General features: G+C 35.3%; 1 pseudogene; it reads right to left on the reverse strand.

Moving 5' to 3' along the window:
• Window positions 1-517: 517 nt before the first annotated feature.
• On the reverse strand, window positions 518-3684 carry LOC150094749 (leucine--tRNA ligase, mitochondrial pseudogene; annotated as a pseudogene).
• Window positions 3685-7192: the final 3508 nt, after the last annotated feature.

Below are 7192 nucleotides of genomic sequence, written 5' to 3' on the forward strand. Positions count from 1 at the left end.
AAGAATAGACTTTTTGCATGGAGAGTGGCGGGTGATTGGAATGCATTGTCTGAAAGTGCGATGAGTGCAGACAGTGAATGCATTTAAATCGAAGTGATTTAAAAAGAAAAAAAAATTAATCTAAGTATGATGAGCTGTGCATATGAGAGTGGGACCACTTGTGATGAATCTTTTAACTTTATGGAGATCTGATGATGATAATAATATTGCAGTCCTAACAGATCACACACTAATTTGGAGAAAGTTTGTTAACACTCCTCGATTGTGCATTTGATGATGGTTAAAAAAAATGAATCAATCAATAGAACAGTATAATAATAGAAAAAAAAATTAAGCTTATTTGGCAGCATGGAGAAATTTCCATTTTACTGATATCTATTGGTATTAATTCTATTTAAAATTTTATGTGGGGAATAATAGTCAACAGGCCTATTTAAAATACACTTATGTAAATAGCACAAAACATTCTCAATAAAAAATTATGCTTTTCCAACTTCTATGAACACTATAATTTACATACTATGACACTATAGTTCCATTTATTTTTGTCATTTTTCTTATAAAGCTAAATTACATTCACTTTATTTACACTGCACAAATGAATATACAGTTTATATTCAACTGCAACTAACCATTTTTTTCCTTTTCTAAGGAACCAAAATCACTTAATGCACATTAAACCTCCAAGCTCCATACTATCCACCTACAATTTTTTGGAACAAGCTTCATCAGAATCAGTGTCATTTACTGTTTTAGATTGAGTAATAACATCTACTTCTAATTTATGATTTGGGATGTGTATATAGTGTAATTTTTTAATTCTGTTCTGTTTCTTCATCTCCTGAACAAATTTTAATGAACATGCCAACTGAAATGCCTCCTCTTTAGTTGGAAGTTCAGCATCTTTTTGAGTAGGTCTAATTATTTCCTGTACAACTCCATTAATTTTAACTGTCAGATATGGTTTGTAATCATAATCTACTTCCGGCCAAGACTGTTGCAAAACAGGTTTATTTTTGTCAAAATATTTCTGACTTAAAGCAGCTTCAGAAAATCCTGCCCAAAGTTCTGAAGCAAAATGAGGTGTAATTGGAGCCAGCATTATTATCAGAGCAGCAAGAGTGTTTTCAAATTCATCACTGGTAGCTATACACCATTTTGGAGTTTTTCTGAGAACAGACGTAAGTTCCTGCAAATCAGACACCACTTTATGCAAACACCCACATTTTGTAAAATTATTAGTTATATTCTTTATAAAAAAATTTCGTCTAGTAAATAGATATTTTTGCTGCTCTTCTACTTCTTCTTCTGATAAATTTCCATTGGTAATGACAGCATTTCGATGTTCTCGAAAGTCAGCCACAGTCAACAGAATTCGTTTCTGCCATTTCAGGATATCATTAATCTGCTTTGGAGGCCAGTTAATTTCACTTTTTGGAACTACACTACATAATATAAGCCGTGTAGAATCAATTCCATAATTTTCCATAACTTTTTCTACCGTCACACCATTATATTTAGATTTACTCATTTTTTCCCATGTTATTATAACAGGCAGTTTTTTCTTTATGTAAACAGGCTTTTCTCCAGAAAAGTCTACTTCATCACGAGAGACATACTGGCCTGTTTCAGCCACCTGAAAGGTTTCTCCATTCACCATGCCTATTCCAACAAACTGCTTAAAAGGTTCTTGGTGTGCTAGTAAGCCTTCTGAATGAAGAAAGTGGCTTAAAAATCTAGAATAATACAAATGCAGATTTGCATGTTCCAATCCTCCTATATATACATTAATTGGCATTAAACGATTAACTTTCTCAGGGTCAAATGGTTCTAGAAAATTATGTGGATCTAAATAACGAAGAAAATACCAAGAACTATCTACAAAAGTATCCATTGTATCTGTTTCTCTTGTGGAAGCCCTTCCACATTTCGGGCATGCAACATTTAACCAGTCTTGAACTTTTTGCAGAGCCAACAACTTTCCTTTTTCAATTTTTTCTGGAATGTCAGGTAACGTAATTGGAAGATGTTCATAAGGGACTGGAACAATATTGCAAGAAGGACAATAAATTATGGGAATAGGTGTACCCCAATACCTCTGTCTTGAAATAAGCCAATCTCTAAGATTACTACTTGTACAATAACCACCTCTGCCTATTTGTTTAATCTTCTGTATAATTATTTCTTTGGCATGATTTCTTTTTAATCCTGAAAATTCTCCAGAATTTTTTAATGTATTTGTTGATTCATCAATTACCTTGATTGTAGTTAAGGCATAACGACATGCCAATTCATAGTCTTCTTGAAATTCACCAGGAATAACAAGCCAAGCATGTGTAACATTTTCACATTCTTTTCTATTACATACAAAAAGAGGAATAGGCTGACCTGTAAGTGGATTGACAGCTGATAATTTTAACTTATGCATTTCGTTATTATGAATTCCACTCCATTCTGAAACATTTAAATTGTGTTCTGGTGAAATACATATAAATGATGCTCCATAAATTAACTCAGGATATTGCATCCAAATGGCTATATCACCAACCACTTGCTTTTCATCAGAATGCAATTCGAAATAAATAATATAGCCATTACATTCTCCAATCCATGCCTTCTGAATATGAGTAACACGGTTAAAGCCATATATGTTTTTATTCAGGGCATTGTAAAGACTCTCAGCAAATGCTGTAGTACGTAAAAACCACTGTTCAAGTTTACGTTTCTCAACTTTTGCACCTGACCTCCATGAAAATCCATTTTCATCAACCTGCTCATCAGCTAAAACAGTCTGATCAATAGGATCCCAGTTGATAACTGCCATCTTCTTATAGGCTAATCCTCTATGAAACATTTTTAAAAAGAGATGCTGTGTCCATTTATAATAGGCAGGATCACATGTAGAAATTTCTCTGTTCCAACTAAAACTAAATCCAAAATCTTGCAGCTGTTTCTTCATTATTTTGATGTTCTTCTTTGTCCATTCCTTAGGATTTTCTTTATCGAAGAATGCTGCATTTTCCGCTGGAAGTCCAAAAGCATCCCAGCCTACTGGAAAAATAACGTCCTTACCGCTCATTCGAAAAAAACGTGTTAAGACATCAGCAGTGGTATATACACGCAAATGGCCCAAATGGAGTTTCCCTGATGTATATGGAAACATACATAACACATAAACCTGTTCAGAGCCTGCACCACTTTCGCTATTCAGTAGAAGTTTATCTTTCCAAAAAGTCTCAATATTCTTTTTCGTTTCTAAATTTAACTTTCGTTCCCAAACACCAGTAAGACTGAATAGATATTTCTGGTGGAAGAAAACAAAATTACATTTCCTTCGTAATATATTCTTCCAAAATGTGGCTGTGTGGCAACATCGCGGTACTAATCTTACCAGAGACGTCATATTCTGAAGGAATGTACAAAATATCATTCATGTAAACTGATGCCATTACGAATTTACACAACCAACAGCGCACAGTAACACATCTTTAAGAAACTTAGCTTCAGATGAACAATATACTTTGACAAGCCACATCTTAAATATAATTTCTGCCTGTGATACATGAGAAACACAAAAACAATTTCTCAAACTCACTTTTTTTTGTTGTTGTTGTTTGTAACCTATGATAGCTCGCAACAGATTCAATATATAAATATTTGTTATATACAAATAATACATTGACTTCCCACAAATAGTAAATGAGCTATACACATGCACACTAGACCAAATTCCTCAAAATAATATAGATGGCGCTATTGCATAACAACATACAGTGGAAGAAAGAAAGTTCATGAAATTCCATAATCAGGAATATACGCTATTATTATCATTATTATTATTTGACACCTCCAGGGAGTTGTCAAATAAAAAAGACTCATCGAGGGAGAGTGTGCCAACAGCATCGAACGATTGGTTTTCTTCCAACTACTAACCGCGCTCAAACTTACTTAACTGGGCCACCAGTAGCAGAGGCTCTACCAATCGATCAACCTTTGCCGGCTATGTTGGCGAAAGCATTTGGATACCTAGCTGTGGTCAGGAAAATGCGTTTTAATTACATTTCTTGACCACCTTTGGCCATCAACTACCCTTTGGGGCATGCTTTCGCAATAAGAATAGTTTTCTGTTCTTCGCGCAAAGATTCCCCGATTGCTGATGACCGCCATTGCGATCTGAAGCCAATTCGGCGTTCTAATTCATTCCAAAGAAGTTCGATAGAGTTGAGATCTGTACTATGAGTCGGCCAGTTCAGTACTTCACCGTTGTTTTGCGGAAACCAGTCCAGATACGCAGCACAGTAGAGTATGGAGTATTGTCATGCTGAAACATACACAATCTACTGCCGAACTACTTCCACAGTGTCGGAAGCATGAAGTTTTCTAGGGGGAAACTTCGTGTTTTGGGGAAGTTGTTCTACTGTACATGTGCTAGGTTCAATTCCCGTCGACGACGTGAGAAGCTTAAGGATTTTCTCAGCCATAGCCAAGTTAACGGTTCTTGGGCGTTGACTGCAGGGTTTTTCTCCCCAGTTTATCTGGAGTTTTTCATCCCGTAAGCAGGCTAGCCAGCCCTGTGAACATACAGGCTACAGTCATAGGATATAGTACTTAATCCCTCATTTGAAGGGCTCAACCAGTCCTAAGGGGCGGTCGAGGAACGTGAGGGATCCCACACGAATAAATAAAAAAAAAATTGAAGGACAGAAACGGATCGCCCACTTGTATTCTAATTAGATAGGGATAACGGAGCTTTGCCTGCTCTCTTTAAAGAAGCGTTTATTCATTTTTTAAAAAACTTTGTCAGTGTATATACTGGTTTTCATAAATTAAGATACAAAGAAAAATCACGATAACTCAAATTACTCAAAAAATATAGGATAAAGTACAATTCAGTAAAAAGTAGCACGATATGAGATGTGAAAGAAAAACACAAACAAAAGTTGTAAATGAATAGTTTAATTTAATAACTAACTAATGGGTACATGAAGATGATGGTCAAAATCAAGAGGTCAATAAGAAATGGGATTATCCTTGAGAGCAACACAGCGCCCACAACAAGGTTTGATACTGTTTATAATGGTGGTCAACAGTCAGTTGACAATAACAACCATTTCTCCTGCTAAGCTCGCATGATTCGTTTAAGGTTTTGGGGAAAGGAATTCAAAGCAGTAACATAACACATCTATGTAGGGTATTTCAAACATATTTAATATGATTAAGGTCAGTAGAACTAGCTGGCCAGCCCATATGTGCGATTGTATCTTCTTGAAGGTACTGGTCCACAATCTTCGCTCGATGAAGACGATCATTATCGTCTTGTAGGATAAATGTTTCTCCTAGTGCACCCACCATGTGGACGAACATAGGGATCCAGCACCTCTTCTCTATAATTTTCAGCATTCATAGTTTTGACAGAAAATACTTTCAGATAGGTGAGTCTAATGATGTTGGAAGTATTTTTCCCTTGGTTATACTATAAATTATATATTTAGTTTAATCCTTTATCCAAGTGTAAGCAAACAAAGTTTGCACCTGAAATATCTTCAGGACTGGGGCAACGCTTGGCAAGGTGGACAAACTTCATATCCCTTTCGTTAGTATCTCATAATGCAAAGCACATCTCCTTGAGGACATATATAATGCTATGCATTATGGCAAGGGTCACTACCCAGAACGGTTTCCACTTTTACTGAGATCTTTTCAGTGGGGGGCCAGACTCAGAGGTGATAATAAGGTTGAAGTAATGCAGACGCCATATTTACTATACGAGTTGCCAAAAGCGTTCACACCTTAATAATAAATTACTCTGGATTAGAGAAAGATGTTGGAATTTTTTTTCACCTGGTTAGACTATAAATCATATATTTAGTTTAATCCTTTATCCAAGTGTAAGCAAACAAAGTTTGCGACTGAAGTATCTTCAGGACTGGGGAAAACTCATGGCTAAGGTGGACTGACTTCACCTTTGCCATGAGCCAGACCCTCCCACTGAAGAGACCTCAATAAAGGTCGAAACTGGTCTGGGTAGTGACCCTTCCCATAATGCATATCATTATACATGCCTGCAAGGAGATGTGCTTTGCATTATGGGATAGATACTAAGGCAAGTGATGTAAAGTCAGCCCACCTATGCCACGAGTTACCCCAGTCTTGAAGATACTTCCGGTGCAGACTTTGTTTGCTTACATTTGGATAAAGGATTAAACTAAATATATAATTTATAGGTGAGTCTACTAAATGAGATGACGCTACAAAACGTTACACTACCGCCACCATAAGTGTCCTTTTTATGGATATTAGAGCGATGATAGGGTGTTCCTGTTTCTCTCTACAAAGCAATATCAGCTGTGGTGTAATCTGTAGAGAATCGAGCACACGTTATCATTCCTGTAATATCTGTAAATGGGACACTTGTGGTTAAAGTGATGTGATGGCTTCGGGAAGCATCTCGTTTAGGGATCCCATTTTTTGAAAAAAAAACAACAACCGGAATACAATAAATTTTGTAGAATTAAGGGTTAAGAGAAATAAATTTTATTCGTTAACATTATGTATTTTAAAATAAAAAAATTAAATATTTATTTGAATTTGAATTTGATCTATTAATGTAGATAACATAAATGTTTATACATACATTAAATAATTAGAATTCTAATAACAACACTTAAACACAGATGAGAATACTTAAACACGTAACACTTAAATCAAACATTAATAAGTATATGAAATATGAAGACATAGAATAAAGATATAAAATGTTAATATGTCAATAAAACGGAACTACAACGTAAATACAATAAAATATAAAACATAAACAACACGAGCCTTATGCGTATTGTGTAGATGCATAATATCTGAAATTATATTACGTCTGGTCGGCCGTAAATAAATTATGGCCGACCACACGAACGAAATAGATGCCGTGGTTGCGATTAGTTAGCCATACAGTTGGGTGACTGTCTCCCTCATTCTGACATTCTTTTTTCCGGGTGAATGAAATGTATAGAACTAAATCGTTTTCCCAAAATTCCAACATTCTGGTAATTCACCGAAATACAAAATGAATATGTCTCTGTTTTTTGTTTTGTAAACATACATTTTTAAAAGCACCCCAAAATATTACGACTTGTACTTATTCTTATTAGAAATGTTAATATTTTTATAGTCTAAAAAATCCGGGACATTTAGTGTC

This window comes from Typopeltis vanoorti, chromosome 21 (assembly GCF_054136105.1).
Source record: "Typopeltis vanoorti isolate ZY-2024b chromosome 21, IOZ_Tvanoo_1.0, whole genome shotgun sequence".
Classification (NCBI taxonomy): domain Eukaryota; kingdom Metazoa; phylum Arthropoda; class Arachnida; order Uropygi; family Thelyphonidae; genus Typopeltis; species Typopeltis vanoorti.